The following is a 21,011-nucleotide window of genomic DNA, read 5'->3' as shown; positions in this document are numbered from 1 at the left end:
TATATTGGAAGGTTTTAAATTAGAGATTCAACTTTTTTCAGTTGTTATGAGATATTCATAATTTCTATTTCTTCATGTCTAAATTTCAACAGGCTGTATTTTTTGTATATTTTTCATCCTACTAAGCTTATACGAAATAGTTAAGACATGAAGCATACATTTATTAGAAATGTAATTATTACCAAAATCTATGGTGCATGAGAGCTGTATTTAAGGGTACTTCTATTTCTTATTAAAATTTTGCCTTATTAAAATAAACTGCTTTCTGGCATAATTTTCAAAAACAAAGTTGTGTTACTAAAAAGATCAAAAATGTGTTTTATTTCTTTTGAGTTAAAATGAAAAGATGGATGCAGTGGCACACCTAGTGTATTTGACACCTGAAAGGGACCATTTTTAACACCTCTCCCCCTAAAATATTTTCAGTAATAATCATGAAATAAAACAAACAAAAATTATTATGTCCAGAAAAGAAATGCAGACAGTGACCATTTTCACTTATTAAATTTTACATAAATAATAATGCTTAAAAAATTAATAAATGCAAAAAAATAAAGTTTTAATACGTTTAAGTACATTGATGTGTTTTTTGGAAAAAGGAGAAAAATATTCATACTTACATTTTGGTCCCCATGGTGATGGTGATGAATAACTCCACTGTGCTTTCTGCTTTAAGCCTTCACTTCTGCAAATTTGTCAATGGCTTTGTCAAATTGATCTTCACATATTCATGGTCAATAGAATTGGTATGGCCTCACTCATAGTTGATTGAAGGACACTGTTTTAATTTCAAATGTTTCTTTCACATGAAGAAATAAATACACAAGTAATTAGAAAAGCTTTAAAATAAAGATAAGTTTATTAGTTTCATAAAAATTCCATTTCATAGTAACTTCCAGAAACTGCAATACTGTCCATGTCTTTGCTCTTTGGGATCAGTTCTAGCAGCTTTCAAATGTTTCTGCAGTTGAAAAATTTCCACTAAAATACCTTCACCAGAAAATTCATCATAAATTTCTGTTATATTCAGTAAAATTCTCCGAAGTGTGTAATGGTTACGAATTATTTGAACTTTCTCAGGCTCAGTTCATACCTCTAACTGCTGTGGTACTATATAATCCTGTGTTTAAACATAGATTCAAACTAAACAATAACAGCACAGTGATTCTGAAAATGAAAACAACAGAACTTGGCTGCTTATTCTTGAAATAAATATATGTAGCTAGTCCATGTCCAGAGGAGTTAGGTTTATTTCCATGTAGACTACAATGTCTGTTAAAGAACAGGTAACCAAAAAAATGGTAATTCTCAGCTTACATATATATTATTAAATTTCAGTAATGGCAGCAGTTGTTTAGAACTTAGACCAACAAAAAGGTTTTTTTCAGAGAGAAGTAGTATCATTGGCATTGCTTAGAATTGTCAGTGCATAGTGATAATAAAAAGCAGGCTGGCTTTTTATTATTATTATTTTATCCCTTTAAAATGTTCTACACACAAAGCACTCCCTTATTGCCTATACTAGGGGTGGACCACTTGCACCACCCCATCTTTGGTACACCACAGGATGGATGAGAAAAATAATGAGGGAAACTGACAAGGAACATTTTTTTCCTTTTAACCGGCAGGCCAAATATGTTTTAGAATTAAGAGATTCCATGTAATTGTAAGAGTAATAAAGTGGCTTGTTGTCCTACTTCTGGAAATACTCATAAATATACAAATTATATTTCCTTTTTCTCCTTCATTAGGCTTGTTTAAATCATTACACTGCCTCAATTTCTTATCTGCTATCACTGACAGTGAAGTAATAGAATTATCTGACGTAATGGGGTGGATAACCAACTAATATACTGAGATTAAAAATTTTGGTAAGGCAGGGCTTCCCTGGTGGCGCAGTGGTTGAGAATCCGCCTGCCGATGCAGGGGACACGGATTCGTGCCCCGATCCGGGAGGATCCCACATGCCGCGGAGCGGCTGGGCTCGTGAGCCCTGGCCGCTGAGCCTGTGCTCCACAAGGGGAGAGGCCACAACAGTGAGAGGCCCGCGTACCACAAAAAAAAAAAAAAAAAAAAAATTTTGGTAAGGCAAACAAACCTCTGAATTATTTGAGGTATTTCCTGGCCTTATCTGTCATTTTCAGAACCCTATTAAAAACTGAAGGGAGGTAAAATTATTCTGCTCAATATATGCACATCCTCTTGGATTTAGAGAGGACATATCTGGGAAATTTAATTAAAAACTTGAGGATCATAATGTGAATCTCAATAGGCTGCAGCAAATGTTAAGTTGCTGGTTCACAGTTTAAAAAATAAAAAATAACTTAAGATATGGTAAAATTCCAACATCCTAAGAATGTAGTATTGCATAAATTTTAGGAAGCAAAATGAAAAACGCATTAAATCATTTTGCAGTCAGAGTTTAACCAAAATGACTACACCTTTTATGTGTTCTATGCTTTACTGACAAATTTTATTCAAAGAACTAAACTACATGTTTCTTCATAGTAACAAAATAAATAGAAGAAATGTCTATTTGGTGCTTCCTGTTTGGTTCTGTTAATGGACTAATGTTCTCTCCTGCTGTAGCAATTGAGGATGTTTGTATTCTTGACCCCTCCCACAGGGGAGCAGGAAAGAATCCGAACTCTGATGACTAGCTGTACTTCTGGCTTTGATATTCTGCTCTGGCCTCTGTGGAGGAGGAACAGACTTGAACTTGTACTGAAAGAAGTGAAAATGCCAATCAAGAGTCTGACTTTAGCAGTCGTGTCTCTAAGCTTCTTGTGTAAGAACATAATTTCTTAATAACACACATAATGGTTTCAATTACCCTCAAAATTAGGCAGATAAAATATACAATAAGGCATTTTCTAAAAATTATGTAAAATGGCCGGTGAGGTATGAAGCATACACCAATAATGGGCCCATTGATAACAAATAGAAATACTTACTGGGAGCATTCTGTAGTCAAGTATTATGAGAATGCTTTAAAGTTCTAAACACTAAATACCCTGTAATCCCAATGATTTCTATCCCTTGGACACCAGTTATGGTTCTTCCAGCAAATCATTCGTCCAAGATCCTGATGATAAAATCCATCTTCCTCGGATTTTACCTTTTCTGGAACCCCAACACCATACAAGATCATTCAGGGTCAGTTATACGTTTTCCAGGTCACATCTGGAAGTTTAAAAGTTTATTCTAACCCTGTCCCTTAACCTAACCCTCCTCTTTCTTAACTGTTTCACCTTGTGATGGAAGAAAGGGAGAAATCCATGAAACACCTATTTTAATTTTCTACTAGGAGATAATCTCCTGAAGTCTTTAGTACCTAAGAGCTAACAGATTACTCTTTGTGATGTGCTGAGTAACTAGGTAACTGAGGAAAACAGCGTCTGTTCTGGAGAAGATGGCACTATACCAGCTGAAGGTACCTTTCCCTGACTTTTCCCTGTTCTTTCCTCTTCTTACTATCTGCATTGTAAACCCCTTAAGAATCCACGAATCCATTTTCCCTGGAGCGATAAGGCCTACGTAGAAGGCCTGCATATTTGAAGATCATATAAATGACCTCCAACATGAGTCTCAAGGCTACAGTTTAGTAAATGTGAACCGTCATGAAAATCTAACTGCCTGACTGTCATCATTTTGAAGAGTCTACTTAGGGTTATATTTCTATTTGGCCTTTCCCTTTTTCCACTGGAGTGGATTTAGGAAAATATATTTATTTTCTCACTTGTCTAGTAATTTTCTGCTTCATTTCGCTCTTACACACTATTTCCCCCATTTAGATTTAGATATATTTTACTTTTCTTTCCATGAAGTCTCCGTCCTAATTCATGCCCCATAGCTCAGCAGTAAATTTTAGGGAGCGCCCAATATTTTTACATTTGACAAATGAAGAGAGAATGTAACAGTTTCCTTGGCCAAGCAAGAGAGACAGAGTATGACTGTAGTGAGTCAGGATTTGGCCACCACAGCATCAGCCAAAAGACACCTAGACTGCCATAACACTAGATGAAAGTACACGGCAGAGAGTGGGACAGATGGTCAGACAGTGTTCTGTTGTCACCATTTAAATATTATCAACAAGATCTAAAGAAGTCAGAAGATCACAATAACTTCCAAAAGATTTCATCACTTCGGCACAAGCAGCTCCTAAGATATTTCAAACATAAAGGTTTTTCTTTCACAGAAAGAGTTGAAGAGAACCCTTACCTCGGATTTTCCTTTCTTCTGTTTAGGCTCTTGCTTCTCAGGCTTCTGCTTTCGTGTCCTCTGAGCTCCTTCAGGATGAGGACTCTCTCCCAGTTACTATAGTGATGGCCCAGGAAAATATCTGAATGCATGCTGTAAGTCAGACAACAAATTATAAATGGGTTGGCATTTGACAATGCAGAACTATAAAAACAGAGAGTAGTGGTCGTTACTGCAAGGCAGAGGAAGATTACATAACACGCATCAGAGCATCACACTGTGACAAAACAGAAGTAGTATAAACATCTTAACTTTCAGGAGCCCATATATCTCCCCCAGTTGCAACACACTGCATTAGGTTTTATCAAAAATGTTGAAAGAGGCAAGGAATTTGATGGAGTGTCAGAGACAGTACACAGAAGAAGTGATGATTAAACTGAGATGTGAAGGTGGAGTAAGATTTAGCTACTCTATGAAAAGGTAGGGACTGACTATCAAATGCAAAGGCCGGTGAATGGGAGAGAAGGACATTTTCAAGAAGCTAGGAGTTTACCAACATGTCTGGAGTGAAGAAGGTGAAGGGGAAAGAATCGAAAGAGGTTGAGAAGGTAAGTGAATCAGGCAGAGCCTTACAGGCCATGTTCAAGGTACTGCATATGCTCTAAGGGCCACAAGAAGGCATTGTAGGATTTTAAGTAAGACCAAGATATGATCAGATTTACATTTCACATTCCCCATTTTCCCCCTCCATTTTCTGTCACAGGCTTTTACCCTAATACATTACTTGCACATTTAATCCTGAATTGGCGTCCACTTTCTGTATAATTTATACTAACATAAACTAACAGAATTTTTAGAAGTAAATGAGTTAAGATATCTGCACAGTACTTTTTCTCTTAAGAAGTTCAATCAATTTCACAGGCACTTTTAAACACATTCGTTACTGTAATTAGTTTCCGGAAGTCACCTACAGCACAATCAAATACCAGTCTTCCTGGGCTGGATGTTATTTCAGGTCATTCAGCTCTATATTCAATTGCACTGTTGTGGTAAAGATTATCTGACAAATTGAAGGGATAATGCTTCACCAAAAAATACTTTTCAAAAATTCTGTTTATCTAGTAGAGCGTGGATCATTAATTGAAAGCTGTGTAAAAAACAATTTCTTAAGTCCAGCCCTGGGGGAGGGTTGCTGTCCATTTATTGTTAGACACAGATATCTGAAATGGAAGTATAATCTTGAAAATTATTAATTACTATTTTGATAAAAACAATGATAACATTTTCTATTAGAACTTTCCTTATCACTGTTACTTTTCTTACTGGGATATTAGAGTAGTAATTTCATTCCTTTGCTGGTGCAAGATTATTGAATTCCTTGTAGACAAGACATAGTATATTCTATATAATAGGGTATTTAGGTAGATGGTTAAATCACTAATGGTTACACCACTGATTTTAAATCACGTAGATCATTATTAGTTAATGATCAGCCTATAGAAAGTCTCTAGTTATGAGTCACAGGCCAATCTGATGTAACATTTAGGACCAGTTGGAAAGTCTTTGTAGAAAGATCCATGATCTCAACCATGAACCCAACCATGAGCCAGATAATGAACCTAACTCGGAAGCAGGCTTTGGTCCTACTGTCTTCCATTTGACCTTCTGTTTTCCAGACTCAGTCTGAACTACTTTCAGAATAAATTTCAGAGATTTATAAAATTAAGAGATTTATTGATATAAACTTTAAGCATTGATTCTCAACTTTAGATGTAATTCAGAGCACTTGAAATTTTAAGACAGAATGTAGTGACTCCAAACCCACTAAAGGAGAATCAGAGTGTTTAATGGGGGATACTGGCATCAGTATCTTTTAAAGCACCAGATATAATTCTGATGTGAAACCAGCATTATGAGACATGGCTTTGGAAGCTATCAGTTACCTAATTTTATGCAGTATAACATAGTGCTTTAGAGTATGGGTTCTGGAGATAAACAGCCTGGGATCAATTCCTCAGTCTCTTTTACTAGCTTCATGAGCGTCAGTAAATTACTTAATGTCTCTGTACCTCATTTATTCAATATCCAGTGTATATTCGTTGAGTGCCAGGCTCTGTTCTAGAGGTACCAGTGAACAAAACAGATGGAATCCCTGCCCTGTGACGTTTACTTTCTAGAGCTTTGGTGGGGGAGGGGGATTGAGAGAGTATGTGAAGATTAAACAGATCTTATATGTAAGGTGCTTGCAACCGTGCCAGGCACAAAATGTTCAACAAATGCTATCTGCCATTTCCTTATTTTACCAATGAGGAAACTGATATCCAGAGAGGAGGAGGAATCTGCCCAAGTAACTAAGAGAGGAGAAGACAGGAGGCAAATCAGGCTCCAGGCTACCCTCACCTCACCTCCCTCAGCTCACTCCTAAAAGAATTTCAGTCTGGGGCTGCAAGACAGATGCTAAAATAATGGGGCCAGGACCTGCCTCTTGACACAGATTCCTGTACCTGAATGGAGCTCTTGCTGGTGCCATATATCAGAAGTAAATATTGCTAAATGCAACTTTTATTTGCATCCCTGAGGACATGGAAGATTAAGGGCTAAAAGAACTCATCTTGTTTGTTGAGTTGGCACCAGTCAATTCTTTAAGAATCTTATAACAGTCACTGAGGGGCTATCTACCGTTCTCCATTTATATTATGAATCGGTAAAGAATGACTAAGGAAAAATGTAAAAGGAAACTACAAAATGTTTTTGTTTTTTTTTTTTTGTGGTACGCGGGCCTGTCACTGTCGTGGCCTCTCCCGTTGCGCGGAGCACAGGCTCCGGACGCGCAGGCTCAGCGGCCATGGCTCACGGGCCCAGTCGCTCCGCAGCATGTGGGATCTTCCTGGATCGGGGCACGAACCCGTGTGCCCTGCATCGGCAGGCGGATTCTCAACCACTGCGCCACCAGGGAAGCCGCCAAATTGTATTTTTGATACCACTTAAAATAAAATAATAATTATTAAAATCTCCCTCAAATAAAATGGTAATACCTTGTGAATAAAGCAAATCTGATAATTTCCCCTAATATATTTAAGCCAGAGCATTACTTGAAGCATTTCAGAGTGAGATGAACTTAAGAAGCTTACAGGAGACCAGAAGTCAGGAAAGCAATAATTGAAGATGAGAAAATGTATTATTGGAATAACTTATCTGAGTCAAACTCTTATGAGATGTCCAAACATTTCTTCTAACCCTTTATTAGAATGACTAATATTTGTTTGCATTACAAGATAACTATAAAGATTAAAATCCATATGATGTGGCTAAGCTCAAACTTGTTCCCATGACCCTCAAGGTTTGAAAAACCTAATTTGTTCTGTTAGAGTCCTGTCTTATGATAACACAGCAAAATTTTCCTTTATCCTTATTATGAAAGCACATGAACTGGAAAAGAAAAAGACAAAATAGTAAATCTTGTTTTAGTATAAGAGATTACATTGACAGAAAAAAAATGGGGAAAAGGAAATCATCAAGGCAGTGGCTGAGAGCCTTGAAAACAAAGATAAGTAAAGCGAAACTTGATGTAAACCGTGAGAAAATTGCACTGTACCTAGGAGAGTTTATGTATATGTATCATTAATTTCTCTATGAATTTTCTCCTTAATTCAGGATATGAGTTAGCAAAATTATTGGGATAGTAAGTCCTAAATCTGTTATTATAGTCAAGAGAGTAGGTATAATAAATGACCAGATGACAGGCATGTTCATGAAGTTAAAGCCAAAAAGTTAGGCTCTGTGCTTTTTAAGAAAGCAATAACTAAACCATTTGATCGACTATACACAGAAATTAATGCTTCAACTAAGAGAAAAGGAAAAGAAAGCCTATTGAAGCTTGAGCGTTTAAACTAGAAAATGAAAACAGAAGGTCTGGGTCTGAATCTGCTGGTTATTCACTCTTTGTGGTTTGAATTACTCCAACTCTGCTTGCAATTAACTTATAAAGGATTTATGTGCAAAGAGCAGTTAAAGACGCTCACACATTTATGGGTGTTATGTAAGCAATCATTATTACTAACCAACAAAAAGACACAGGGAGAGCTCTAATCAAATTCACCAAGTGCTGCATAAACCCATTTAGAAAGCAGTGCGATGGTTCACTATGGTTTGGCTTCATTTAAAAATTGGGTTGTAAAAGTACAAACTATATATTATTTTTCCAGGGCTGCCATACAAAGTACCATAAACTGGGTGGCTTAATACAATAAAAATGTATTGTCTCACAATTCTGGAGGCTAGAAGTTCAAAATCAAAGTGTTGGCAGGACTATGCTCCCTCCAAGCCTCCAGGGAGGATCCATTCTTGCCTCTTCCAGCTTCTGGTAACCCCAGATGTTTCTTAGCAGATAAGTCCAATCTCTGCTTCTGTCTTCACAGGGCTGCCTCTTTATAAGGATACGAGTCATACTGGCTTAGGGGCCTACCTTACCTCAGTATGACCGCATCTTAACTAATTACATCTGCAACATTCCACCTCCTAATAAAGTCACATTTGGAGGTACTAGGGGTTAGGACATCAACATATTTTTAACACAATTCAATTCATAATAATCTGTAACTGCTGTTTGGCATACATTATCTGTCTACAGAAAAGAAAAAAAAAAGGTTAAGTGTATATAAACCAGAAAAACATAAGAGAGTAAGTTTCTCCATTACTGGCTTTAACGATTTATAGATTGATGTTCCAGTTCCTATTTCCAGAGTAAACCATATTACAGATGGCAATAGGTTTCTCCTCTCAGAGGCTCCCTCCTATACCTGGATTAACCCTGGCCCCCCAACAACCACTCCTTACTCCTTCAATACTTTCCTGAAATGCTCCTTCCTCTTCACCATTAGATCCTTTCTGTCCTTTAAGGACAAGCTATGTCATCCTGCAGGAAGGCTGCTCTGACCAGTGACTGTGCCCATAGTGACTTAAGTTCCTCCAAACCCTTACAGTGTTTATGCCCGAATTATTGAACTGGTTACCATCTTACTGATATTTTTCAAAATGTATTTATGTAGTTAAAATGAAAATGTAATACATTACATACTCCAAAGCTGAAAAAGTAAAAAAAAAAAAAAAAGTCATCTCATCCCTGAACCCTATATTCCCTGGACCTCCACACATCACCTAGCTCTCAGCTCAGTCATCTCTTCTGCAAAATCAAAACTTGGACTAGATGACCTCTAAGGTCCTTTTCAGACTGAAAGCACTAGGGTTGTAACACAGAAGATTTTAAGAATGAGGGGTAGCACATCATGGTGGTTGATATATTCTAGAATCAAACAGAAACTGACTTAGAAACTTAGTTCTACTTCTTTCTATCTCATTCCTTGTTTCTTACTTATGCCAGCCACTGTTCTAGGCCCTGACAATGCAGCAGCAAATAAGACTGTCAAGGTCCCTGCCCTCACGGTGATTATGCTCCTGTAGGAGAGACAAACAATTTAAAAAATATGTAAATATATAAGTAAATAATATGATTTTGGATGATGATAATTACCACGCAGAAAAGTAAAGCAAGGCAAGAGATTAATGAATGAGGGGGTGTAAAAGATATTTTAAATAGTTGGTTGGGGTACATTCTCTGGGAAGTGCTATTTGACAAAGAGTGAAAAGGTCTGGAGAAGTGCATTTCAGAGAGAAGCAGCAGCATGAGTAAAGGCCCAGAGACAGGAAGGCAGATGGTCAGAGCACAGGTCTTCTACTTACTCTTTTCATTTTATTTTAGGGATAGGTCATTGTGGTCTTTTTTTTTCTGTGGCCTTTTTTTTTTCTATTGTATGCATGTTCCATGATTTTTTTAATAGTCCTCTATTGATAGGCATTTGGGTTGTTGCCAATCTTTTGTTGTTACAAGCAAAAAAATTACAAACATGAAATTGTCAGCACAGCCTGCTGGAATGGAACAGACTCTGAGCTGGAAACAAAGCTCTGTCTTTCTCTCTCTTTTCTTGTCTCTCTCTTTATTTTGACTGTATTTCGCTGACTGTTTTAGGTACTAGGAAGATAGCAGTGAGCTAGATGTCCAGGTCCCTGCCTCAGGATACTTATACCCTGATGGGAGAGAGAGACATTATGAAAATGAACATACATGTAAAAAAAATATGGTTTTGGATTGTGACAAATGATGTAAAGAAAATAAAGCAGGACAAGGGAGCAGTAAATGGCAAGGCTGTGGGTTCTCTTCCAGATATATTGGTCAGGACAGGCTTTGAGAAGGTGGTATTTGAGTAAGACATGAATAATGTGAAGGGCCAGACATTCAAAAGTTTAAGGAAGAGCATTCCAGACAGAAGGAGCAGCACATGTAAAGACCTGAGGCAGGAAAGGGCTGGGCACACTGGGGGAACAGCCAGAAGACACAGTGGCTGGAAGCACACCCAGCCAGATGGAAGGAAACAGGAGATGAGGCTGGAGGCACAGGCAGGGTGGGGCAAAAAGGGCCTGTGGCCATAGGGGACACCTGGACTTGTTCTAAGTGTAACAGGAAGCCATGGGGAGAGCCATTGTAAAAAAGAATTACATGTTCTGATATATGTTTTGGAAAGCTCACTCTGGCTGTGTGTGGAAAGGAAACTATGAGGCAGATGAGTAGAACCAGGATACGAGTCTTGCTGAAGTCCAGGCAAGAGTTGATGGTGGTGTATCTTTATCTATCTATCTATCTATCTATCTATCAATCTATCTATCTCTCTTATCTACATCTATAAATAGAGTGGGTTTGATAAATATGGTGAGAAGTGTGCACATTTAGGACAAAAAAAGCTGTTGGTAGACTGAATGCCAGTAATGAAAAAAGAAGAGGGAAATAAAGGATGACTCCCAGGTTTTTTGTTGTGAACAACTACTGGGTGAATGGACTGAGACCAGGAAAACTGGGGTAGGAGCACAGCTGCAGGGCATGGGTGGGAATACCAAGAAGAATATAGTTTAGTTAGAAACCTATTAGGCATCCAGATGAAGATTTTGGGGAATGGCTGGATGTAAGAAGAGGACCTCGATAGTGACTGAAAAAAAAAAGAATTCTTCAGCCTACAGGTGATTCATCAGTGTACTCAAAGCCATTTGAGTAGATGAAGCAACCTAGGTAGGAAGCATGTACAGAGAAGAGAAGAGGGCAAAGGCCAAGTCTAGAACCCTTCTGTATTTAGAAGCTAGGAAGAAAAGAAGGACTAAACAAAAAAAGAAGAGAAATAGCTGCCTACAAAATAAGGGCAACAACTGGAGAATGTACTATCCTGAAGCCATCTACAAGTTATAGGACCCAGACCTTGAGCCTTGGCTTCCTCATCTGTAAAACAGTACTTACCTATATGAATTTGTGGGTACTGAATGCAATTATATATGTAAAGTGCCTACCAGGAAACCTAGCCATAATAAATATTCAGTAGACTCTAATAGTTGGCAAAATTTAGAATGTTGTTTATATGCATGACTATTGGGCTATATTCATATTGGAGTTAAGATAAGCAAAGGGGAATGTGTTCATATATTAATGTTATCTGAAGTCACAAAGTGGCAATAGTAGGATTCGCACAAAATAACAGATAATCTGTAGGTAATTGACCTTCATTTTAGAGTGTTGTGTGTGTATTCAAATGACATATCCAATGACTAAGTATATAAAAAAGTTATTTTCTAGACCATCTTAGAAGGAAGAAATCTTCCTAAATAGAGATTTATGTGTGTGAAGGTTGGGGAGAAGTGAATAAAATGAGTATTTACTGAGTGCTTACTATGTGTCATGCACTACAACAGATGATTCAGATTTACTTAGACATAAAACTTCATAAAACATTATGTGATATTATTAATATGTTCAATTTACTAATGGGTGTTTTAAAAATTTGGGTAAAAGCAATAATCAGAGATTTTAATTACCTATCAGTTTCTTTTGTTCTCTTGAATTAAAATTAATAATCATAAAAGCTACTGTTTATTGATTATCTACTATGCTCAAGGCACTGGAGCTCATAATTTACATGTATTTTTTCATTTTCAAAACAGCCCCCCAGAAGAATAGGTATTATTATCACCATTTTATAGAAGATATACTTGAGACCCAATGGATTTATGTAAGTTGTTTAAAAAATATAGCTAATACATCACAAAATAAAAGACTGTGGACTCGTGTTTCTCATTAAAAAGCCCTCGTTCTATCCACTATACCAGACTATCACCATAATATTTTGACATTTATTCTTCATGTTCAACCTTCCTAATATTTTCATCTATATTTTTAAACAAATATTTCCTGTTTAAACAGTTCATTTCAAAATATATTAGAATAAGAAAGGACACATCTAGTTCTATGTTACTTTACACATTTACAAGATTTACAAATCCTTTATAAGAGTTAAGCCAAGGTTCAAAATGAAACAAAACAAGCAAACAAAACTCTAGAATTTCGGAGTCTAATGCTTACCAGGGAACAACTTGCTTCTAATGCTGTCAATGTACAATATGGGGGCAGGCAGTGTCAGCAGATAAATAGTGTGTGAGGCAGCCAGGTTGTATGACAGCCAGTAAAGGAAGTGAATCTACTCTGTTGTGGACTGAATGTTTGTGTCTCTCCTAAAATTCACATATTGAAGCCCTAACGCCCAAGGTGATGCTATTAGGAGCTGGGGCCTTTTAGATGGAGATGAGGTCTCGAGGGTGATGTATTCACGGTGGGTTAGTACTTGTATAAAAGAAAGGAAGAGAGAGGGAGTTCTGGCTCTCTCCATGCACACACATCAAAGAGAGGCCATGTGAGCACATGGGAGAGAGTGACGGTCTACAAGCCAGGAAGAAGCCCTTTACCAAGAATTGAATCTTCTGACACCTTGATCCTGGACTTCTTAGCCTGAAGAACTGTGATAGATAAATATCTGTTATTAAAAACCACCCAGTCTATGGTATTTTGTTATAGCAGCCCAGACTAAGACCTATTCCATAACACAGTTGACATAGAGCTGTAGTAATATGTGATTGAGGACGTTCAAAATTAGTCCAGCTGGCCTTCCAAAGAACATAGAAATGGATTGATGGATTTTACAATTGCTATAGATCTCACTGAATATTCACGGCCATGTACAGAATGAAATGAAAACAAAGAAATCAAGCAAAAGTGATCTCTGAGTTGATAGGAATTACTACCAAATAACTCAGAATTAAGGAAAATATTAATCTTTTTTCTTAATTAATTAATTTTTGGCTGTGTTGGGTCTTTGTTGCTGCACACGGGCTTTCTCTGGTGGTGTGAGCAGGGGCTGCTCTTCACTGTGGTGCGTGGGCTTCTCATTGTGGTGGTTTCTCTTGTTGCAGAGCATGGGCTCTAGGTGCGCAGGCTTCAGTAGTTGTGACACGCAGGCTCAGTAGTGTGGCGCACGGGCTTAGTTGCTCTGCAGCATGTGGGATCTTCCCGGACCAGGGCTCGAACCCATGTCCCCTGCATTGTCAGGCGGATTCTTAACCACTGCGCCACCAGGGAAGCCCAAATATATTAATCTTTTCAGGCTTTTCCAATACTTCCTCCTAATTATGCTTGAATCTTGACTAACTAGTTCATATTTATACAACCTGTCTCCAGCTTTCAACTGGGGAATGATCTTGTGCACACTTCCTCCGTTACACAGCATGGGATGCACAGTTTTGTTCTGAGTAAAATATCTGCTGAAATGTCTGTGAGTGAGGGGCTGGGGAGGGGACTATATAGGAAAACGTTTTTTAATTAAAAATGAGCTGGAGTAAAGGTAACAAATAGAGATGAATATTCCTACCCTTCTTTAACTTTGTACTACTTAACAAAAAAGAATTATTCATAATTTATTAATAATATTACTTCATTTTTAAAAAAAACTTTCTTCATTAGTGTAAGCATGCTTTATCTAGTTCATGTCCATATAAAGTATATGAAGGAAAGTTTATTTCTTTTCAGAATAACAGTTTTCAATTAAACTATTCTTTACTAAAAATTCTCACGACCACTGAAATCTATAACTCATGATATAGGAACAGGCAGGCAGGCTATATGCAATGCCTTTGCTTCACTAGAAACTGTGTCTCTCTTTGTCGAATGCTAAAATCAACTTATCACAAATTCAAATGAAGTGGCAATGAATCCATACTCAAACAGTAGAGTTAATGAGTAATTGAAGTGGTCAGGTTTAGATCCTGCTTCATTCATTCAGCCAGCCTGGACTCCAGGGGGTCAGGCACTGTGTTGGAGACAGAAAGATAAGGCACACAGCTGCTGCCCTCAGGGTTCACTTCTTGTGGGAGAGGAAGATCCATCAGCAACTTAATATAAGACAGAGTCCTAACTGCTATAGTTTACCTCTATGCAAAGTACTACATATACACATAGTATACACATATGGGCTGCCATAACGGACTGCATAGCTTAACAAACAGAAGTGTATTTCTCACAAGTCTGGAGCCCGAGAAGGCCAAGATCAAGGTGCCAGAAGACTGGCTTGCAGAAGTCCACTGTCTCACTGTGTCCTCACACGGTGGAGAGAGAGACAAGTTCTCTGGTGTCTCTTTTTATAAGGGCACTAATCCCATCATAAAGGTCCCATCCTCATGACCTTATCTTACCCCTTTTCCCTCCAAAGTCCTCATCTTCAAATACTATCACCTTGGGGGTTACAGCTTCAACATATGAATTTTAGGGAACACAAACATTCAGTCCATAACAGGAGGGATGTGTTAACTCTGCCTAGGGTTATAGTGGAGGATAGTGCAGAATTGGCTCCTGAGCTTGGTCTCAGAGCAAGCATAGGAAGTCACCAGTGAAGAAATAGTGAAGGCACATCTTGTAGAAGAATAGCAGGAAAAAAACCACAGAAGGAAGAATGAAAGGGGATCATTTTGTCATGGATAGAATGAGTACTCGTAGGGAAAGGAAACAGTGAGGTAGAAAAGTAATTTGAGACCGGATTATAGGAAGTCCTGAGCATGATGCTGAGGAGCTTAAAATTTCTTTACATGGGCAGCAGGAAGCTGACAAAATTGTGTGTGTGTATGTGTGTGTTATCAATAAAGTTTGGTGTTTGCATAAAATTAATACATGTTTAATATTTAAAAATTGAATTTTTATAAGTTTTTATGATGAAATAATATCAAACTTAGAGAAAGCAAGAATAGTACAAAGAACTCCTGTATACTCTTTACCCAGATTTACCAATTATTACTATTTGCCACATTGGCTTTCTTTTTCTCTTTTCTTTCTCTGTATAACATATGTATTATTTATACAGACATAGAGAAATAGACATATAGATATGCATGTGTATGTATACACACATATACATTTATATATACTCACATGTATATACACACATTTTTTTTCTGAACTAATTGAGAGTAGTTAATCCTTTTACTCCTTAATAGTTCAGTGTGTATTTTCCAAGAATAAAGGCATTCTCTTTTATTACCGAATTACAATCTTCAAATTCAGGAAATTTTAATCCATGTAATTCCAATTTTGTCAATTGTCCTAATAATGACCTTTATAATAGGACAATTTTTATCTTGTAGAACCAATCCAGGACCATGAATTGTGTTTCATTTTCTTGTCTCTTTCATGTCCTTTAACCTGCAAAGTTCTTCAGCCTTTATTTTTCATGACATTGACTTTTTTTTTTTTTTTTTTTTTGCGGTACGCGGGCCTCTCACTGTTGTGGCCTCTCCCGTAGCGGAGCACAGGCTCCAGATGCGCAGGCTCAGCAGCCATGGTTCACGGGCCCAGCCGCTCCGCGGCATGTGGGATCCGCCCGGATCAGGGCACGAACACATGTCCCCTGCATCGGCAGGTAGACTCTCAACCACTGCGCCACCAGGGAAGCCTGACATTGACATTTTTAAACAATATGTTAAAAATACTTTATTATTGAAAAATCACTAAGGTCAATGAGAAAGAGGTGGATGGGTAAGAGACAGCATAAAATAAAGGGCAGAGAGGAGACCTGGGAGACATAAATAGCTTGAGGTGATGCAGGCTTAGTGGGATGGGAGAGAAGGGGGCCCACATGGGAAATTCAACAGCATTTAGTGCCCATTATGTGTGAAAAGTAAAGAAATGAAAGTTTGATTTTAGCTTGGGCCATTCAATGGATGGTGTTAAGGATTATAAGTAATAGATTTTGTCCTTTGTTTGATTCTAGGTTGAAGGAGGATAACCAGTTTTGCTTTTGAGTGCTAAGCAGATCTATGTATTGTACAGTTGGAAATAAGACACAGAGCTCAGGTGAGATGTCTAAGATAAAGAAGGATTACCTAAAGAAGAATAAACCTAAATAGTCTATCTTCTGCTTAGCTTTCCATCTCCCAACTGAGCCCTGTACGCAGCAGATACTTAGTACGGATTGTAAACTGACCACCATCTCATAGTAGCTTAAGGGAAAGGGAAGGGGTGGCCAAGTTTTCTTCCAGGCAGATGAGGGCTGGGAGGACTCTGGGGATTTCCCTGCAGAAATGAGGAAGCCCTGAGCAGATCAGGTCGGCTCCTCCCCTGCTGCTGAGAATCAAACAGGAATTACCAGGGTGCCAGAGGAACAACGCTTTGTACCAGGTTCACAATTCCCCATCCAGAATTTCCAAATCCAAAAAACTGAAAATATTTTTGTATCTCATTTGGCAGCAAAACTTGACCTGAAGTGATCTTGAGGCTCTGGATAGTGTTTATTTATCCTACTCACTGTGAATATTCATACATTTCCCTACATGCCTATTAATTTATTTGATAATTAAGAAGTACTGCCTCAGAACTCACTGTGGGTAGTACTCATTTCATGGTATATCCGCCCTATCTACCTCCTTTCTAAAAACCAAAAAACTCTGAATATCAAACTCATGGGACTGTAAAGGTTCAGATGAGGAAATGTGGAAGTGTATTTAAAAAGTAGGGGTAAATACTTTGCAACCTAGACTGACACCTTTAAATGAACATTCCACCCATGAATATGTGAGTGAAGCTCACAGAAGACTTCCCAGGCTTTGGCACCTTACATCTGGAACTACTGAGAGGACCTTGGTTTCCCCTGTTTTGACTCACTTCTCCTCACTTCAGCATCTTTGGCTCTTTGCTTGATTTTATCCCTTAGCAACCATTACAGGCCTGGCTCACCATTTAATCCAAAGCCCTCACTCTTCTTCAGGATATGGTTTTGTCTATTTGATCTCTGGCCCTCCTGAATTGTAACTGCCTCTAAAAAAGGGGCTTAGACTTCCCTGGTGGTGCAGTGGTTAAGAATCCGCCTGCCAATGGAGGGGACATGGGTTCAATCCCTGGTCTGGGAAGATCCCACATGCTGCGGAGCAACTAAGCTCGTGTGCCACAACTACTGAGCCTGTGCTCTAGAGCCCGCAAGCCACAACTACTGTGCCACAACTACTGAAGCCCGTGTGCCTAGAGCCCGTGCTCTGCAACAAGAGAAGCCACTGCAATGAGAAGCCCGTGCACTGCAACGAAGAGTAGCCCCCGCTCGACGCAGCTAAAGAAAGCCCGCGCACAGCAACGAAGACCCAATGCAGCCAAAACTAAATAAATAAAATTATTTTTTTTTAAAAAGGGGGCTTATCAGCCCCTCTCTGCATCAGCCCTCCTCCACCCTCACTGTTCTATGCCTTATAGGACCCATCACGTACACCTGTCTCCTACTGTCCTGTCCCTCATATTGGGGGGTTGGGAGGGAGTGTGCAAAAAAGAATCAGACCATCCAGCTGGTCATTTGTGGGCTCATCGTTTATTCATTCATTCAAGAAATATATATTGAATGTCTACAGTGTGCCGGATGCTGTGCTAGGTTCTTAAAGGTTGGCAATTAACAGACATATTTGATGTCATTATTGCATTTACAATCTACCAAGGGAAACATATTAAATAAATAATTAACTAAAATTGTAAGTGCTTCAAATGGGGATGCAGAGTGCAGTGAGAGTGTATAAGGAGGGGGAGGGCCCGACTTGGTGTAGAGGCTCAAGGAAGTCTTCTCTTCCTCACAAGAGGAAGACTTGTGAGTTGAGATGAAGAGGGTGAGTAGGAGGTAGCCGGGTGAAAGGAAGGCAGGGAGGATGGAGTAGAGAGAATTCCAGGCAAAGCAAACTGCATAAAAAGGACCCAAGGCAGGAAGGAACTTTGCCTAAACGTGGAAGTGAAAGTCTTCACTGTAGCTAGAAGGGAGAGAGAGGGCCTGCAGTGAGGTCTTTATCCTAAGAGATAATCAGCCACTGGGGAGGTGTGGAGGCAGGGGGGTTGGTTAACTAAGGATGTGAACTAATCAGCTACTACTTATCAGGTCTCTCTGGTTGTGAAGTGGAGAAGAGACTGGAAAATCAAGGGTGAATGTATGAAGAACAGAATAATACAGTTCTTCCCTCTTGGGACACCTAGTCATTTAATAGAAGAGGTAACACAGAAACATATTGAACGAGCATGACCCTGAGCAGGACTTGACCTCTCTGCTCCTGAAACGGTGGGTTACACAGTCCAGCTCCACATGGGGAAGGCCAGGGATTTCAGGAAGGCCTGGCCATCTCCAGGGAAGAAGAGGGAAAAGACTCCCTCTCCAGGTGGGTCCTCAGGACAGCCTTTGACCTCCAAGGGAGAAGCCTGCCCCAGAACAGTTTGTCTGCTCTCTCTCTCTCTTTATGCTGGCACTTACAGCCACTCCAAAACCTTTCAGCCTGACCACTTCAGTAATCCAACTACCATTCTACAACCAAAGAATGCTCTATCTCTTAGGACCTTCCTCCATATTTTGTATTTGCACAGTATCTGAATAAAAATCATACTTGGGATGATTTCACCTTTAAGTTTGCGGCCCATGATCACTCATCATTTAACCCAAGAAAAGATGGCCACGAAGTTTGCATTAAGAATCATAATCATATGTTATCATGTGTAAACTACTTCACTCAAATAGAGCAGGATTTACTCTGGCTTACTTCCATATTCCAAGACTTTAATGCAGCCTGTTGGCAATAAGAACACTGCTGGAATTCATTCTTGAACAGAACTTTTTCTGAACTGGAACTCTACACTAAAAAGCAGTGAAGAAAACTTGTTACCATTCATTTATTTTGGACTTAAATTCAAAGGGTGGGAGCAATGGGGGAAGGACAATAGCTCTTTGACATTAGCAAGTTAGTAGAAGGCCAAAAACCTCATTTTTAGACTTTATAGCCTGAGGCAGAATAGTCAGGAAAACATTTTTGCAAAGTAGATCTTCAGCAGGAAGGGAAAGATAAGATAAATATATGTAATGAAGCATATTAAGCAATTGCAAATGTTGTACCTGGACCCTCTGAATTCTAAAAATTCCCAGCTCTTCACTGGGAATTTGATCAAAAAGTGAAAAAATTATATATTCAGAAGTTAAAGGAACTTGCACATTTGAAGTTGGACTTTTTTGCTTTCATTTTTGCATTTGTATGAAAATAATATTCAAATATGGCATGAAATGAGTACTGTACTGTTAAGGAATATTCAGTATTCCCAAAATAGTAACAGCCACTTAAAATATACTACTTGAAACTTGCTATTCAAACATGACTCTATTACTTTCACTTGTTCTCTAATTGTGACTTGAGGTCCCAAAGGACTACAGCAACCTCTGTAGTAGTTTAGTCTGAATAAAATGTCTTTCTGGAAGATGTGAAGGCATGTCTACACTTTCTTAATACTGTACACATCTTCCTAAGGAAAATTTACACTTTTTTTTCTGGGCTAAGATTTATGAATAACTGCCAAATTAAAAATAAATGGTTTGAACAAAAGCAAATAATTAGCAGACCAGCAGTTTATTAAAATTCCACAACTCGGGCTTCCCTGGTGGCACAGTGGTTGAGAGTCCGCCTGCCGATGCAGGGGACGCAGGTTCGTGCCCCGGTCCGGTAGGATCCCACGTGCCGCGGAGCGGCTGGGCCCGTGAGCCATGGCCACTGAGCCTGTGCGTCCGGAGCCTGTGCTCCGCAACGGGAGAGGCCACAACAGTGAGAGGCCCGCGTACCACACACACACACACACACACACACAAAATTCCACAACTCCATTTCCATCTAATGTTCCACGTTACGCCTGCCCACAGCCAACCATTGCCAAAACACTAGCAATCTCAGAAAACAGCAAAATGTGCTTTCTTTTACACCATGTTAATTTTACTCTCTCAACTTCAATATTCACAGTATACTATGGAATTTATTTCGACATTAATAACTATTAAAGATATCCACTGAAGGATTATCTTGGACCTCTTAGGTGAGAAAAAAAGAGTTGTGAATGGTTTTGTTCAAATTTTGGAGATTTTATTCAGTACAGGTTGAATGAGAGGAACCTCCCTCATCTCTCTGTCTCTGTCTCATATCTGTCTTTAGCTCTACCCCATCCCTATACCTAATCTATATCTATCTAGATCTATATATTTATGAATTATGTCTTCTCTGCTTATAATGTCTTCTGACTCATTTAGGAAAAAGGAAGCAACCCACTTACATTCTAAAGTAACTTAAATACATGCTGCTGTAGCTGCTGCACTAGCTAAAAGACTTAATAACACCAAAGAAACACCCCAGGTAAAAACGGTAACATCCCCAAATAATTTTTCCATAGCATGAGTCCAATTATGTCATCCTTACCCTACCAAAAATTCACAGGTTCTCATCACAGAATACAATCCAGCTTCCTTACAGCCTTCAAAGCCTTGCATGATCTGCCTACCCCACCTCTCTGACTTCACCTCAAGACACCTACTCTTTGTTGATTGTCTCAGTCTTAAGCTCTTTTGTTCCTTCTG

The 21,011-nt window shown here is 38.8% G+C and overlaps 1 long non-coding RNA gene across 1 annotated transcript in view; it reads right to left on the bottom strand.

The window, feature by feature from the left end:
• Positions 1-620: 620 nt before the first annotated feature.
• The window catches only part of LOC136792454 (uncharacterized), a 34,723-nt gene continuing 14,332 nt past the window's right edge, over positions 621-21,011 (bottom strand). The window contains exons 3-4 of the long non-coding RNA XR_010836264.1: positions 4,222-4,353; positions 621-799 (exon numbers count right to left, since the gene is read on the bottom strand). This is a non-coding gene — a long non-coding RNA (uncharacterized lncRNA). The remainder of the gene's footprint in view (positions 800-4,221; positions 4,354-21,011) is intronic.

Source organism: Kogia breviceps, chromosome 13 (genome assembly GCF_026419965.1).
Source record: "Kogia breviceps isolate mKogBre1 chromosome 13, mKogBre1 haplotype 1, whole genome shotgun sequence".
NCBI classification, from domain to species: Eukaryota; Metazoa; Chordata; class Mammalia; order Artiodactyla; family Physeteridae; genus Kogia; species Kogia breviceps.
This window is presented reverse-complemented; position numbering and strand designations above follow the sequence as displayed.